Here is a 19,122-nt window from a genome sequence, read left to right on the forward strand (position 1 = left end):
TCTGGTGAATCACATGATTGCTGCTGCATAAACATCTACATAAGTAACAACATTCAGGGAGTCAATAATTCCATTTTGGTTGGCAGCAAGGTGAAGATGGGGAATCCAGGTGTATGCTTTTCCATGAAAGATGTGAAATTTGATAGAGGGTTTCGACAGGGGAAGATAAAGGGTAGACATCTGCAAATCTTATCGATGTTGCTATTCGCTTTTGTTGCAGTTTTGTTTCTAGTGTCATGTTTTGCCATGTGATCTATTCCTTTCTTGGTTTGGGGATTGTCCGTAGGGCCCAGATATAATTTTAGGTTTACTTGAATTTATTGCTTTCGGTATATTTATAAAAAAAATATATATAAATACTAGATCTTGAAGAATCCGGAATCAAAATGTGGTTCTTTTGGACTCAAACAATCAAAATGTGTGGAAAAAAAACTGGTGACTATAATATATATAACGCCCTTTTATAAGGCGCTATACTTTAACGGCCGTTTGCCTAGTTAAGTATAGCGCCCTTTTTAGGGCGTTATATATATATATTATGTAGCTCACCAATGATTCTTCTGGACTTAACTGACATAACAATAATTCAACTGGGTATAGCGCCCATATTTAAGGCGCTATACCTCAAATAATTGTACCCCCGGGACTGGCAAAATAAGGCGCTATACCTCAAATAATTGTACCCCCGGGACTGGTTTTTGCCTTATTTAAAGAGGTTAAGGATTATGTAAAAATTCATCCATAAATATTCTCAAGTCTTCTAAAATATTTCTTCGTTAAGTTATTTTGCATTTTGTCATAATTTGTGAAGAGCGAAGAATTAAGATTTTATTATATTGGGGGGTGAGGTTGTGGTGGCGAATAACTCAGTAAGCTATAGTTTATCTTCACAGTGTCATGTTAAGTTGCCACTTACAATGGAGTACGATACATTAGTATTGTTATTATGTAAAAAAATGAGTGCGAGCAAACGTTCGGTGAATATTAAAGTAAATGGAAGATATCTGTATTCTGTCACTCCGCAAGGGGTTGCTTGTTATGATGAGTTTAACATCGAAGACGATGAAACTCTGAGAAATTTTTGAGGACTCCGGATGAATACCGGAAATTTCTTGTGATAAAAATGTTGGAAATGTACGTCAAGGCTGAAGACGTTCGCAATAATGAGGTTACGCAAAGTAGGGATATCTCTCAGTCATCATGTGGTTATTTTGGAGCAGTTTTAGCCGAACAGGTTTCGGGTGAAAGAGTTTGGCCTGAATTAAACTTATCTCCACGGACGAATGATGAGAGATGAAATAATTTCTCCCCTAGTTTACATAATCCACAAACCGAGTGGTAAACTTCAATTTTCCTTTGTGTTACGATGTTTATTTTTGATGTATTGAATTTGTATTAACACTTATATATTCCACAGGGGGTACCGACCAGATATGAATTTTACAAGTTATGAACCAACACCTACTTGGAATATGCTTAGTTTTGGTGTGTTGGATCATGGTGGTCCATCCCAGAGTCATCACCAACAGGATAATGTCCATCATGGGATATCAACACATTATGATTTGTAAGTGAAGTGATAAAGCTATATGTAAAGTTTGGATCAATTTGAGTAACTCATTATTTTGTTGGTTGTGCAGTGAAAATAAGCAACCTGAAGGTCTTGTCCTTACTCAATTGCCCGAAGACGACATATTTAATCGGGATCTGGCAGATGCGTAGAGTCAGGAAGAGAATAGTGATTATGACAACAATGCCGATGAGTCTGGAGATGACACACCTTTCCCTGATGAGGGTGATGACGAAGAGGAAGAGAATGTTGAACCTAATTTGACGAGGGAGCATGTCCACCTCCTGTTAGACCAAGAGTGTACGAGTCCCACGTGCCGTTTCATTCAAGAGAGATTTCCTACCTTGATCATTTGCCAAGTATACCGGATGTGGATGCCCTCACAAGGGATATTGACGAAATTCGGACAACAATGTGGGATGAATCTAAGGCGGTGCTGTCAAAAGGCATGCTTTTTCCTGATAAAGCGCGCCTAAGCAGGGCGGTGCGAATGTACAACGTAAAAGAGTGTCGTGAGATCACGGTAGCAAAGTCATCTCCGGATGTATACAAGGTTATTTGCCGTAGATGGTTTACGGGTTGTAATTGGATTCTGCGTGTGAGGAAGAAGAAAACAAATATGTGGGTTGTGGGTAAATACATTGACACCCACAATTGTGAAATGGGCACATTCAGTGAAAATCATTTTAACTTGAATGTTGATTTGATTTCTCTTGTCTTGATTCTATGCATTGAAGCGTCCATAAGGTACAAGATCAAAGAGTGTATAAAATTTATCCACCAGGAATATGGGTGTTCCATTACCAAAAGAAAGGCATTTCTAGGGCGCAAACGTGCATTTGAAATTGTTTATGGTAGCTGGGATAAGTCTTTTGCATCTCTACCCAGGTACATGGCCGCATTGCAACACTTTAACCCCGGGACTGTTGTTGAATGACAGCTTGAGCGGAGTCCGGGAATACCAGATATGTGTGCTGGGCATTTAAACCTGCAATTAATGGTTTTGTGCATTGCCGGCCGGTAATATCCATAGACGATACTCATGTCTATGGAAAGTATGATATTAAGTTGTTGATCGCCGTTGCAATAGATGCTAATGGAAGTATATTTCCCCTAGCTTTTGCTATTGTGCCAATGAAAGCCAAGAGACGTGAACACTATTTGTCTAATATCTGATCGGCATGGCGGTATTTTAAGTTTTGTACAGAATTTGCCTGCATGGCAGGAACCGTATGCCTACTGCCATTACTGTATAAGGCACCTGAAGGCCAATTTTCAGAAGGCACATCCCAACAAGGATTTGCATGATTTAATATAGATGGCTGCAATAGATCACCAAGAGTGTAAATTCAGGAGGCACATGGAATCGATCAGGCAAGAAGACCAAGGAGCCTATCGTTGGTTGATGCGACATGAGCTTGACAAGTGGACTTTGCATGCGGATGGTAGCAGAAGATGGGGAATTCTGACTACAAATGTGTCAGAGTCTTTCAACAGGTTATTGAGGTCTGCATGTGGATTGCCTGTCACTGCCATGGTGCGGATGTCATTCAAGCAGATGACAGAGAGGTTTATTGAAAGGGCTAGAGGTGCATCGTCATTGATGGAAAGGGGTGTTGAATTTATGCCAATACCAATGAAAATATTTGAGAAATACAGGAGGCGAGCACATTGGCATTCATATTTACAGTATTGCAATGAGCGAAATATTTTTAAAGTTCGCACCGCTATCCATCAAAACCGGGGGAATAATACACACACCGCAAATGAAGCCAAAAGGTTATGCTCTTGTGGGAAATTGTCCATCTACCACATGCCGTGCTCACATGCCATGAAGTGCTTTCAACATATAGGTTTCGCGGCAACCAACTACGTTGATAAAGAATATAGTGTTGCTGCATACTTAAACACCTTTAGTGGACAGTTGCAGCCAGTGGGTGCTGAGCATTATTGGCCGCCAGAACAATTTAAAATGGTGGGTAACAAGGAGTATTTGCGTCAACGATAAGTACAAAAAAGAACGCGTATACGGAACCAAATGGATGTTGGTAATACCGTTTATGCGCGTAAATGTGGCATATGCTCGCAAACAGGACACGACCGTCGTAAATGTCCTTCAGCTGGTTTGGGTAGCGATAGTAATTCAGCTCCCGGTGGAAGTTCATGCAATATGCTCAATTATCAAGGATACCCGTAGTGTTGTAATTTAATAATTTGTTGTTATAGGTGTATGTACATGTTCATCTTGCAGAATGTATGAAATAAAATTATGTTTCCATTGGTGTTAAGTCTTATTGATATTTAGCATTAATACTTCAGTACAACAATTTAACATACACCCCAAGAAAAAAAATTATCATTCGTCATTATCATCACTGTCTGGCATTATTTTATTGTCACTGTCTTCATCTTCTCCGCCAACATTGTGCACGTACCCTTCGGGACCGAGGGCATCATAATCTAGGCCCCAGTTGACACACATTTTTCGCATTTCATCGTTATCATCAAGAAGACCACTTACTTGATTTCTACAATAATATGGGACTCCTACGTCCAACGTCTGTGGTAGAAACTTAGGTAATCCCTCCCACTCGACAACTGTTGGAAAAATAGGATAATCATTGTCTATATGCATTTTATCATTTTATAATAAATCCCAGTACTGAGCCTCCATTCCTCCCAAAAAGTTAAGATCATCCATTGCATGATGAACAACTAGTGCCTTTTCCTTCTCTAGAATCTCCTTCATTAAATGTCGAATCACTTCTGGTTCATCTTTGTGTTTGTTTGTTTGGAAGGTTGCAGACAGTGCTTGTGGCACAACAAGCCCATGCCAGCGATATAGTGCTTCGTAATCACACCGTTTTGAGTAAAGGGAAACCCATTGTAGTTTTTTGCCCCAAATTCGCATATCTTCAGGCTTTGTAGAATCCGTTTCGCCCTCAATAATGTGCCCTGCAACTTTGAGATCAGTGTGTATATTGATAGGTTTATTTTTCAAGGTACGCAGAATACCATACCACTTGTCATCAACCAAGTCAGTGTAGCAACCTAGCATATTTTTTTCAAGGCAGGGATCGATAGCGTTAAGACGTGTTCCATGAGATCTGTTGAACTACCTTCACCCTTTTGCCTCTTTTTGAACCACTTGTTAAATCTTAGTGGTATTTTTTAAATGGATGTTGTAATGTTTATTCAAAAGGTATTTGAAATACAGATGACTTGGTTCAGTTTAAGAAGCTGTTTTATACCCGAAAGAATCATTATCACGCGAAACATAGCGCGGTGAAATACCACGTTATGTATATTGTCTTGTCGACCTGAAAAAGCTGAAGGGGGAATGGCGATTATTTATGTAATTATAACGCCTTAGGTAAGGGCGTTATACTATAGCGCCTTAAGTGAGGACGCTATACCTTCCCGTCCGTTTGAGTTCAAATATAACGCCTTAAAAATGGCGCTATACTTAACTGGGCAAACAGCCGTTAAGGTATAACGCCTTATAAAAAAGGGCGTTATATACATATTATGGTTACCAATTTTTTTCCCCACACATTTTGATTCTTTGAGTCCAAAAGAACCACATTTTGGTTCCGGTCCCGATCTTGAATTCGTACGTGGACTCACTTGTCGACATCTTAGTTGGTACTGAAATTCATTCTACAACAAAGCTTTTTCAGTTACCATGTGCTCATGCCTTCTTTGTATTCGTGGGGCAAATAGGATCTGGTTTCAGTCTCTTTCGCTGTGTTGAAATACTTGAAATTTTCAAGAGAGAGAAATTGTTCCAAAGACAATATCATGGCTAATCAACGAGCCTACCAGATTACGAAATCATTAAAGGAATAATTAGTTTCTGCTGTAGGAGACATTATTACTAGCTAGAAATGACTTAACCTTTGCTCCACATAAAACTCGAGGAGAAAATAATGCCACACTGCATCACACTAACCGGCTTTAACAATGCAGTTGAGCGAACATCCAGCGATATCACACTCCCCGTCCTAGCGGGTGGCTTCACTCTGGAGGCCATATTCCACATCATGGACCAGGACACAACATACAACGCCATAATAGGGCGACCATGGATACGCACCATGGGAGCCATCCCCTCCATCTTGTAACAAGTCATCAAATTCCCAACTCCGTGGGGAATATTTAGTATGTGTTGGACTTCAGCACATTTCAGCTAGATAAGAGTTTAGGTTATGAAGAGGAGCCCTTTGCCATAGTGGATAAACAGGTCGCCAGTTGAGGTCCAAGAGGATTTCTGCAGTAAAAGTCCATTGGAGGGGCCAACCAGCCGAGGAAGCGACTTGGGAAGCCGAGGAGGACATGCGGAGCAAGTATCCATACTTATTTAGCACTCAAGGTATTATTCTAAACCCGTTTGAGGACGAACATTTGTTTAAGAGGTGAAAAATGTAATGACCCAATCACTCATTTTAACCTTTAGAAACCCGTTCCCTAAAATAAAACTCCCCGAACGTGCTTTTATTGATTTATGACTTGCGGGGATGGTTGGTTCGGGATTTTGAAGTGTTTGGGTTGAAATCGAAATACTTGGTTCCTTAAGTCGGCTTTAAAAGGCCAAGTTTGACTTCGGTCAACATTTTGAGAAAACGACCCCGGAATCGGGATTTGATGGTTCCAATAGGTTCGTATGATGATTTCGGACTTGGGCGTATGTCCGAATCGGGTTTTGGATAACCCGGGAGCGTTTTGGCGCTTAATAGCCAAAATTTACTATTTGAAGGTTTAAAGTTCTTAAAATTTGGTTTGGAGTAGGTTTTTGAGTAATTGAAGTACGTTTGGAATTCCGAGTTTGGGAATAGTTCTGTATAGTAAATTAAGACTTGCACGCAAAATTTCGTGTTATTTAGAGTAGTTTAAGTATGTTTCGGCGCGTTGGAAGTAAATTGAAGAACTTGAAGCTTTTAAGTTTGAATCAATTTAGTTTGGTGCGATTTTTAGATTTAATGTTGTTTTACATGTTCCGAGAGTTTGAGCGAGTCTATTTTATGATTTCAAAATTCAAACTTGTTGGTATGTTCGGGCGGGGCCCCGGGGGCCCCAAGCGTTAATCGGACGAGGCTCGGACTAGGTTGGAAATTTTGGGCCAAGCTGAAGCTCCCCAGTTCTGTCAGAATCAGAGAGTGGAAAAAGGACCGCACCTGCGAAGGCGCAGGTGCGTAGAAGAGCAGCGCAGGTGTGATAATGGTGCAGGTGCGACGTGGGAGTCACAGAAGCGGACTTGCAGAAGCAAGCCGCTGACCACAGGTGCGAGCGAAGCCGACTAAGGGAAAACCGCATCTGCAAGGGCATTTTCGCAGATGCGGATATGCAGAAGCGTCTTGGGAGCCGCAGGTGCGGAAATGCCTGTTGGACAGAATGGTTAAAAAGTCGGGGCTCAGACATTTTGAGCCCATTTTTCCTCCATTTTCGGGCAATTTCAGAGCTTTAGAGAGGGGGATTTCAACTAGCAATTGGAAGGTAAGTTAATTCTACACCCTTTGAATTGAATACATAGATTATGGGTAGATTATAGCTAGTAAATCTTAGAAATCAAGGGTTTAGGTGAAAAACCTAGAGTTTTATAAAAATGAGATTTTAACCACGAAAATGGTTATGGAATTGGATAGAAATTATATATTTCAGTTCTTGAGATTATGAGTAACGTTTTCATCTAAAAATTTTCAAAATCCGGGCACGTGGGCTCGGGGTGAATTTTAGGAATTTTACCATTTTGGATAGGGTAATTTATTTAATAGATGAATTTCGAGTTATTGAGCATATATTAATTATTTTGTATAATATTTGGATAGTTTAAGATTTTTCGGCGCCGAATCGAGAATTTTACGCGACGCAGTAAGCGGAAGATAGACTTTGAGACAAGGTAAGTCTCTTGTCTAATCTTGTGAGGGGAAAATTACCCCATATAGATTAAATTAAATAATGGTTGCTAATTGCGGGGGCTACGTACGCACGAGGTGACGAGAGTCCGTGCGTAGCTACTATTATTGCTAAATCCGGGTAGTTTAGGACTCAAAGCATAAATTACTTGTGTAAATTGTGTTCTTTATTAATTAAATTATTTGAGGTATATATTGTGAATTTGTTATGAAAGGTAGTAAAACATGAAATCTTCATATGTTTAATTTTTTTTATATTAATTAATTATTGAAATAAATTGTTATCATCTCGAATAAATCTTGCAATAAATACTCTCATTCCGGAGGTACATAAGAAAATGTCCTCCTTTCTTGTGGATCGGGCCGAACGCCTCGGCAGGATAGATGCATCTATGAATCATGCCGCTCGTCCCTCGATAGTGTACACGACATTCTGGATCGGGTTGTATGACCTCGGAAGGAATCGTGCCTAATAATAATAATACATGATACTTTGATAGTTTACTGCAGCTGTGATGCTAAGTGATAAATTAAAAATTTATTGAAATTGAAGGGATTTAATTAATGGTTTGGAAGTTATTGAAATTGGAAGAATTTAATAATTTTTGTTGGTTAAATAAATTATTGTTAAATTCTGTAAATTATGCTGGTTTAGAAATTTTAGTTTTATTTTAAATATTATTATTGACCCATAGTGAGTGTCAAAGTCTGCCATCTCATCTCTACCACTTTAAGATTAGGCTTGATACTTACTGGGTACACGTTATTTACGTATTCATACTACACTTGCTGTACTTTTTGTACAGGATTTGAGACAGGTACTTGTGGAGGACCTATTATCGCACATCCTCGTTATCTAAAGGCGTAGTGGTGAGCTGCCTTTCTGAGCCGTCCTGCAGCTACCAGTGCCTCTCTTTGTATTTTTTTTTATTCTGTCTATTTTTATTCCAGACAGTATTTGGAGTTTTGTATAATCTACTAGATGCTCAAGTCTTGGCACACACATTAGTAGAATTTGATGTTTTATTATTTTTTTGGATTTAAATCTAATCGATATAAGATGTAGTGTAGGGCGCCATCACGACCTTTAGGTGAAATTGGATTGTGACAGAAAGAGAACGAGAGAGAGACGAGAGAGAGAGAGAGAGAGAGAGAGAGAGAGAGAGAGAGAGAGAGAGAGAGAGAGAGGTTTAGAGAGAAGTGTAATAGTTGTGATTATGATATGTAACTATGAATTACAATGCTATATAAGAATTGAGAATTGACTAGTGTTTATTACAACTGAAAGAATCCTTCTCTAAGTGCCTAACTAACTTCAGCTAATCCCTAACTAACTTTTAACTACCAAGGTGACGTGACATTGAGCTGAATTGTTCTTGAGCTTACTGTGTAATTTGTGTATCATGTACCTTCATTTTTTCTTATTGATATTAATTAAATTTAGTGGATCAAGTTTCCTCTTCTTGAGATGGTGTTATCTTGTTTTTGGCGTTTTCCTGCAGCTGTAATAGTGGCTGGCCTGACATGCGATTTGTGAGCAAAATGACATTTAGAGCCCCTTTTAAAAACTAAATGATCACAATGTTTCCCTCGTAAAAAAAAAAGACAAAACATGTCGCTTTTGAAGATTTTAAGACGAGGTTGTTCCTTCCTCTCGATGCCTAGGGCCAGGCTTCACCAAAGGTCCTTCTCCTTTTCTTTATTTCTTTTCAATGTTCTTTTTTGGCTTTTATTTTTTTTGTATTTTGTTGTTATTTTGCCCACTTTGCCTTTTTTCTTTCTAATAAATTTATGCACTCTTATTCATTTTTTTGTAATAGTTATTTTCTCTTTTATTTTGTTGTTCTTTTTTATTTTTTTCTAGTAGTAACTCTCTCTCTCTTTACTTTATTTTTTATCTTATTTTTTATTTTTCTTAATTTTATTCTTTCCACTAAAATCACTCCGTCCAAAAATATTCACTTTTTTTCCCTTTTTTTTGTTATTATTTTTTATCTTAATTTTTTATGTTATTTTTTAGTAAAATTCTTCCACCAAAAACTTTTATCACTTTCTCTTAGTTTTGTTTTTATTATCTTTTTAAATAAATAATTGTGTCTTAAAATTTGTGTTGGAATACTTTCTATACAATCAATAATCGATTATGATTATCGAGAGTTACCAGAAACTCGTCTGGCATTGAGAATGTAGTATAGAATAAAGAGACCCAATTTTCCATATTTTCCCCTTTTTAAAAAATAAACAAATTTGGGCATAAATGCAGATACTTCTCAATCTATAGATGCTTAGGAAAGATTAATTTGAAGCCATGAGATGTGCTATGTTTTTTTTATCTTTTAGTATTATCTACCTTCCTAATTAACTCAGCTTAATATATCAGAAAAGAACACATCGATATTATGAACATAACAAGTTGTTCCACTGTATCAGCAAATCCATCAACTTCTCCTCAATTCTAAACTAGTTGAGGTCAACTATATGATTATTTGTATCCGTTCTACTCTAATCAGTAAAACCCCATAACCACTAAGAAATAGAAAATAAAAGTTTTTAATAGACAAAATCTATATCTAAAGAACTTTGACCAGAAAGATCAAACCCGACAACCTCCAATCAGAGCCGGCTAGACCCTAAAGCAAGTGAAGCACTTGTTTTAGGCCCCAAGAATTTAAGGCCCCCAAAATTACTATTTCTCTATATATAGTGTATAATTTATATAATTATTTCTTATTATTGATAAATTTATTTCTTTGTTTTCATGTTAATGTTTATTTCTTCCTCTAATTAACTAATATAGCCAAATTAGTTTTCTGCCAATCTTATTTTACGTTTTTACTGAATTATTTTTCTCTATTCATTAGTTAGTCAGGTAACTATATCTAATAATCTAACTTATCATTTATTTTTCTCACATAAGTTATACTCCCTCCATCCCAATTTATATGAAGGTCTGCAAGCTGATCATTCGACTTCACAAATTTTATAACAATACCTCCTCAGAGTATCTTATCTCTGACAAAGTGACAGTCGATCTCAATGTGTTTAGTCCTTTCATAGAACACCAAATTTGACGCAATATGAATAGCAACATGATTATCACACACCAGTTCCATTTTGATGATTTCTCCGAACTTCAACTCCTTAGAGCAACTGCTTGACCCAAACTAGCTCACACGTTGCCATAGCCATGACTCGATATTCTACTTCGGCGCTAGTCGAGCAACTACATTCTATTTCTTGATCTTCTAATATACCAAATTACCTCATACTAGAACACAATATACAGACGTAGAACGTCCATCAGAAGGTAATCCTGCCCAATCAGCATCTGTGTACCCCACACGATGAAAGTCTGGAAAAGTGTGGTGGAAGTATGGATGAGGAGAAGTAGAGGTGGAGTACGGTCGTCCTTGTGTACAAGAATAAGCGTGATATCAAAAACTGCAACAACTATAGGGTTATCAAGTTGCTAAACCACACGATGAAAGTCTCGAAGAGGGTGGTGGAAGCAAGGATGAGGAGAAGTGTGTTTATTTCCGAGAATCAGTTCGGATTCATGATGGGACAATTAACTACGGAAGTCATTCACCTTATTAGAAGACTAGTGGAGTAGTACAGGGATAGGAAAAGGGACTTTCACATGGTATTAATTGACCTAGAGAAATCTTACGATAAATTCCCGATAGAAGTTCTATGAAGATGTTTGGAGGATAGAGGTGTGGTTGTAGCATATATTAGGGTGGTTCGGGATATGTACAATGGTGATAAGACCCGAATTAGGATGGGTGGATGGAACTGAGGCCCCTTTTCGGGGTTTTGTGTAATAAGAAGGTGTCACAAAGTCTTAACGATAACTTTTACAAAGTGGTGGTTAGACCCACAATGTTGTATGGGGAGGAGTATTGACCTGTCAAGAACACTAATGTCTAAAAGATGAAAGTAGTAGAAATGAGGATGCTGAGATGGATGTGTGGATATACCAGAAGAGATAAGAGTGGGAATGAAGTTGTCTGAGATAAGGTAGGAGCGAATCCTGTGGAGGATAAGATGCGGGAAACAAGGCTAAGATGGTACGGGCATGTGAAGAGGAGGTGCATATATGCCCCGGTGAGAAGGTGTGAGAGGTTGTCCATGGTGGGTCTGAGGAGAGGTAGAGGTAGAGGTAGGCCTAAGAAGTATTGGAGAGAGGTGATTAGGTATGACATTGCACAACTTCAGCTTACTGAGGACATGGCCCTTGACATGAGGGTTTAGACGCTGGGAATTAGGGTAGAATGTTAGTAGATAGGCCGAAGTGTCTCATTTACATGCCAATAGCATTATTATTAGTCTCGTATTTTCATACCTTCTTATCCGTATATTTCTTTTACTATATGTCAGTTCTTTCGCTTTAATTATTTGACACCTTATCACCTTATCTTGCTGTTGTTACTACTTGTTGTATCTGCTTCTTTTTCAATTTTACCTTGAGTCGAAGGTCTATCGGAAAAAGTCTCTCTCTACCTTCACAAGATAGGGGTAAGGTCTGCGTATGCTCTATCATCCTTCCCTCCCCCGACCCCTTGTGGGATTACACTAGTTTGTTGTTGTAGGTTGGGCCAGTGATGAAGGGGGCGGTGATCTTGAATAAGAATCCTACATTACTTTTTCAACTAATCAATTGAGGCCCAATAATCTCAAGAAACTAAAGAAGTCCAAAAATCCATTCAAGATTAGGATTTCTTTTCTTTGATTTGTTCTCCTTAAAGATTAAGATTTCTTAATTTTTGTTTTAGTTGGATTATATTTGTAGTCCTAGTCAAACTAGGATTGTTAGTTGGTATTCCATTCCGACTAGAATTCTTTTTCCTATTTTAATCATGATATTTTACATGGTTTCTCAATGTTGTCCCTTCTTATTTTCTTGTTATTATTCTGGTACCTATATTTTTCTGAGCCGAGGGTATATTGGACATAACCTCTCTACCTCCACAAGGTAGGGGTAAGATTTGTATACACAGTACCCTCCCCAGATCCCACTATGTGAGATTATACTGGTATGTTATTGTTGTTGTTGTTGTTGTTGTTGTTGTATTTTAGTCAAGATAGTTTTTCTGAGTATGTTTAATTAGAATTAAACATACTTAACTCAGATGACCTCTCACTACACTAAACCAGCCCACTTTCCCTCCACTATGTGGGATTATATTGGATGTTGCTAGCCCATAAACACTAATGCAATAACAACAACAACAACAAAAAAAAAAACCAGTTTAATCCCATAAACAATAATGCAACAACAACAACAAACCAGTTTAATCCCATAAACACTAATGGAGGCCTTTTAATTTGTCAAACGTTACGAGCATTCACTTAATGCCTCTGCAAAGCTTTGCAGACTCTAAAACATTCCTAAGCCTAGTTCAAATTCACATCCTCCTAGAGCCCATACTCTTTTTTCGGCAGGAAAAAGTGTTGGAAACGTTGGTACCGAAGTTGGCCAAAAAGGCCTTTTCATTGAGGCCCTAAGAGAAGTTATAGTTATGGAGGAAGTAGATAGGAGTTTGCTAACCAAGGAGTTCAAAATTCAGCTACTAGATAGGAGTTATCCACTTTGTATCAATTTATGCTCTTGCACAAAAACCAGTTGTTTGCAGAAATATCCAAGTGCCATTTTGCTCAGGCCCAAATTGAATACAAATCTGCCATTCACATCAATCACCATAAACTATGTACAAGTAATTTGTTATACCTGGGTATGTGTGTCCAAAATATATATTATACCGGAATATGTCACCAACATCCTGTGATAAAAACAAATAGGAAAGAATGAGATGCAAATAACTAAGTGGAATAACTGTATAAAATAATGACCATACCGGGGCTGCTTAGGATGTATGGCAAGCAACATTACACTCGGGTTCTCCGATATCGCAAAGTCAAATCAACTGGAAGAGTAGAGATTAAGGGGGTGGAAGGCGAAAACCTAACTTCTTCCTTTTGCTTTTTCTTGTTCTTTCTGTTTGGGTTTATGACAACCCAAATACAATTGCTAATTATTTTCCCGAAGAAAAATGAATTATAATAGAGCCCGTTTGGACACAAAGAATTTTTTCACTTTTTTTAGAATTTTTTTTTTTCAAAATCAGTGTTTGGCCATAAAATTTCTAATTTTCACTTGAAAATGAATTTTGGAATTTTTCAAAAATTTGAAAAACTCCAAAAAGTTATTTTTCAAAATTTTCACTCAGATTACTCACAAAACATAAAAAACAACCCAAAATTATATTCAAGTCCAAACGCTGCTCTAATTTTTAAATAGCATTTTCACTTGAAAAATAATTTCACTTTTTTTTTGGAATTTTACAATTCTTATGTCCAAATGCCCACTAATACTCCCTCCACTCAATTTTAGAGGCCGTTTGTCCATACAAATATTTTCATTTCACTTTTTCTCGAAATTAGCGTTTGGCCGTGAAATTTTCAATTTTAACTTGAAGATGAATTTAGGAATTTTTCGAAAACAAAACTCTAAAAGGCTGTTTTTATAATTTTCACTTTAAATCACTCACAAAAATTCAAAATAGCCCAAAATTGTATTCATGTCCATTGTCTAAACACAACTCTAACTTTCAAATACTATTTTAACGAAAAACAAATTCACTTTTTTTTCGGAATTTTACAATCTTATGTCCAAACGCCCACTTAGTTGTCCACTTTGAACTTTTCACGCCCCTTAAGAAATAATAAATAAAATATGTATTTTACTATTTTTACCTATAATAATGATAGTATCTCCAAAAGTCTTGAAAAATGATTTGGGAAACGAGTAGTTAATGATAAGGGTAAAACAGAGAAAGATTATTTTTCTCTTGATTTAGTATGGTGGATAAGTAAAAGTGAAAATATATTTTTAGTATAGTGGACAAGTAAAAGTAAACGGAAGGAGTACGTAACTTTGTTTTGATTATTGCCCTGTAGCCTCTCGGAGAAAAGTATAGATGTCATCATACCGATCCGCAAGACTCTACTAGACAACTTCTCATGACTCGTATAACCTATGAACCTAGGCTCTGATACTAACTTGTCACGATCCAAAATTTACCTAATCGTGATGGAACCTAGCCCAATCCGCTAGGTAAGCCAAATAACAATCCACACAACTCAAATAAGAATAATAAGAATCGGTAAGTGAAATAACTTAATTCTATACAATAACCCAAGGATTGGTAGTACAAGTCATGAGTCACTAAGACTTAGATTCACAAAGCTGGTATGAAATAAATACAACATCTATTTGGAAAATACATAAACAGAATTTGAATCTAGAACCACCAAGGACATGTGGTATCTATATCCGAAAGGCATGTACATCTTCAATGCCAGCTCCTGTCATCCACAACATCTCAGCTCCAAGATTTGCACGCAAGGTGCAGAAGTGTAGTATGAGTATATCCGATCCCATGTACTCAGCAAGTATCATAACTAACCTCAATAAGGTAATAGAAGCAAGAATTATAAATAATACTCGCTAATCACCTATAGAGTTCATAATTCCAACAAGTACATAACAGTAATATGGTCAAATCATGAAATCACAGAGAAAACTACCTTAGTGCACACAATTTTCTTAATGTACTCTGCTCAGTCGATAATTCAGCATATAAGGAAGATATACAAATAAATTAGGTAAACAGTCAAGGAAATTACAAGTAAAGATGAAATGCAAAAACTAATTATAAATCGATTGTGGCACAACCCGATCCAAATAGAAATCATAATACGGCTCTAAGGCCCACATCAGAATCTCAATAACCAAACCAAACCACTGATCAGCCTTCCCAAAGCCCACATCAACCAGAAACCCCTCTATTTCTCACAAATCACGTGTACACCATGAAGAAGGAACATGAGAGGGTGACCCTAGGAGAATGGATCCATATCCACACCCTGCACGGACAACTCACGTGTTGCACGGATAACTCATGTGCTAATAATATCAACCGCACGGACAACTCACGTGCTGCATGGATAACTCACGTCCCAATAATATCAATATTTGGATCATCATGATAATTCACGTGCTGCACAGACAACTCACGTTCTAATAATATTAAACGCACAGATAGCTCACATGCTACACAGAAAACTCATGTGCCAATAATATCAATATTTGGATCCGCACGGACAACTCATGTACCAATATCACAATCTGCCCGGCGTGGTTACAAGCTACCAGTCCCATCCATATCACACATGAAGCAGATATGCAAGAATACATGTACACGATCAAAGAACATCAAATTATGTACTCCTGGACTGGTATAAGTGACATGCTAAGGTGTATGCATGCGCAAAATGTGCTATCATAGCTCAAATCAGGTAAATACTTTACAACATAGCAATTATCAGGTTCAATCAAGAGATTAACCTCTATGTAACCTCCGACATGACTCAAATAGCTCACAATAATGGTACAAATAAGAGAAACATCATAATATGTAGCTTAGCAATTAATTCAAGATGTATCACAGCCTAAGCACTACCCCCGAGCATGAATAATACCTCGGCGCACGCACATGGGCTTAGCTCCACACATGTATGCGACCCATAGCACATAGCTATCACAAATATCTCAGGAAACTAGTGCCTCAACCATGTTTAGGTGAGATACTTGCCTCAAGGGCGCCAAATCGATACTCAAAAAGTGCCATCCCGCACGAATCGACCTCTGAACGACTTGAAACTAGCCAAAAGCAACTCAAGAACATCAAATAATACATAGGAAACAAACTCAAACAACAAATTCGAATATTTAATTAAATACTCAAAGTCAACCCAAAACGTCAATTCGGGCCCGCACCTCGAAACCTGACAAAACTCACAAATACCAACAACCTATTCGAATACAAGTCCAACCACACTAGTTTCATTCAAATCCGATTCCGAGTCGATGTTCAAAACCCAAATATTCGCTTTAGAAAAGTTTAGACAAAAACCCTCAATTTCTCTTTTAGATTCATCACTCAAATACCAAAATCAAAGATGGAATCATAAAAAAAAAAAATCAAATCCAAGTAAAAAATGCTTACCCCAATACATGTGCTGAAAATCCCCTTCAAACTCGCTTGAATCCGAGCTCCCAAACTCAAAATGTGATAAAAATGATCCCAAAGTCCGAAAATAATATCATATATCTCTACTTCAGGTGTACCCTTCGCGGTCGCACGACCCACTTCGCGATCGCGAAGCACTAAATAAACATTGCCCAGAAATACACTATGAGTTCGCGGCCCCAGGCTCGCGATCACGATGAAAAACTAAGCCAAGCCTCCGCAATCCCGGTTGAGACCATGCGAACGCGAAAGCAACAACACCAGCCCCCAGCTCCCCTTCATGAATGTGGCTGGCTCCACGCGAATGCGAGGAGCAATCTCCTCCAATCCAATTTTCTTCTCTGCGAACACAGTGTATCCTTCTTGAACGCGATGAACTACAAACACCACTAACCAAATACTCTACGGGGTTGCGACTTAGCTTCCGCGATCGCGAAGCTCAACTGGAGCACCAGAAAACCAGCAATGCAAACATGAGAGAAATGGTCTGAAACCACCCTGAAACTCACCTGAGCCTCTCGGAACCCCGTCCGAACATACCAACAAGTCCCAAAATATAATATGGACCAATTCAAGGTCTCAAATAACGTATACCAACATCAAAACTATGAATTGCACATCAATTCAAGCTTAATGAACTATTTCAAATTTCCAAATTTCAAACTTACATCGAACACGTCTAAACAACACATAATTACCTCAAATTTTGCACACAAGTTCCAAATGAAAAAATGAACCTATTCCAACTTCCGGAACAGTAATTCGAATCCGATAACTTTGAAGTAAACTCCCGATCACACCTATGAACTTTTCACACCTTCAAATTGACAACCTTCGCCAATTAGAGCCAAAACATTCTAGAAATATTTAAATGCAAATCTGGGCATACGCCCAAGTCCAAAATCGCCCTTCGGACCTAACGGAACCATAAAAACTCCGATCCGAGGTCAAATAAACAAAAATCAAATTTGGTTAACTATTCCAATTTAAAATCTCATAGTTGAGAATCATTCTTCCAAATCAATCTGAACCACTCAAAAACTAAAACCGATTATACACGCTAGTCATAATATATCGCTACTCAAGACTTTAAACCACCAACCGAAATAAAAATATTCAAAACGACTGGTCGGATCGTTACACGCACGAGCCCTTTAACCGAAGTCCCCGCTCATCTCCCCTGTTTCACTACAACACCACCGTCCACCACTGCCTTCCCATTCGGTGACAAGGTAAGTCCTCTTTTCTTTCTCTTTTTCTTTCCTTATTATCTCTCTTTTATCTTCTGTCACTGCCATAACCCCATCCCTTACACCCTTTAGTCTTTTTGCTTGAAGCTTGATTTCATATGAACCTTGAAAAACTTAAACAAAGTTTATGCATGCTATATGTTCGATGAATTGATTGTGAGATGAATTCACTCACTAGTGAAGTATGAGTAGCCGAGCATTATTAGGGGATGATTAGGAGCGAGTGAGGTGATAGGGAAGGTTTGGTAGTATGCCAGACTATCTTGTGCAATATTGAACTAGTGTCGTGCGTGAACGACTATTGTGGACAAGCGAATATTGTGCGCAAGTAGATGTCGCGCGCGAGGAGTGTGCATGATTGTCCATTTGCCTGTGATTGTATTGTAGTGTTTCTTTTTGCATTGTGTTGGAATTTTATTGAGTCATAGTGTTTGATTAGATAGGTTAATGTCGATGAAGGTCCCCGAGCATGTTATGATCACTTTGTTATGACTTGTGTCAAATTCAAGTGCATATTTCAAGTATTACAATGTTTTGTGCTACTTGGGAATTATATCTTATGTTGAAAAAGGGGAAGTATTGAGTAACAGAGCCTTGGCAGTAGTTTCTATTACTGCGAAAATGGTGTTCATTAGATTGCTAGTAATAAACTACGTACATGCTTAAGTTTTAAGTGTGGGGTCGTTCTGGCCCACACTTTTGGTTTTGTTTGTCTTTATGAGATCCATCTAGTGTGTTGTATATGTTTTGGAGGTTTAGGTATAATGGTGCGTGAAAATCAAATCAAAACCAAGGCTATTGCAAAGCCTTCTGCTTCTGCCCGCCCTACTAAGAATCAAACTCAAAACGAGGCTATATCGAGTAAGCAAGCCAAGGGCAAGCAAGTGGTATAGATTTTCACGAGACCAACAAAGAGGTCTCGTCTGGAATATCGATTTTGTAGTGTTAAAGCTGAAGGTTGGTACAACTGTTTTGTGCCATATGAGCGGTATATTTTGGAACTGGGCATCATGAGACAGCATTACATAAAGTATACTCTCTTTCCTCGTACATCTGCATGCCCATGATTGAGATCCAAACTTGCGTACAATTTCCAAACCATGTTCAGATTGGCATGTCCAGGTGATTCTAACAAATGGTCTAGCTTTAATGCCTTCAGTTGTGCTAGCACCTCAGGATAGTTACGTGTCATGTGTGTTCTGTGGAAAAAAATACGTGGCTCATATTATCAGATGCGCCCAAAATTTTCGATAAAGAGGGAAGAAAAAGACAAGGGTTAGTGTGAAGAGGAGCAG

Source organism: Nicotiana tabacum, chromosome 19 (assembly GCF_000715075.1).
Source record: "Nicotiana tabacum cultivar K326 chromosome 19, ASM71507v2, whole genome shotgun sequence".
Taxonomy (NCBI): Eukaryota; Viridiplantae; Streptophyta; class Magnoliopsida; order Solanales; family Solanaceae; genus Nicotiana; species Nicotiana tabacum.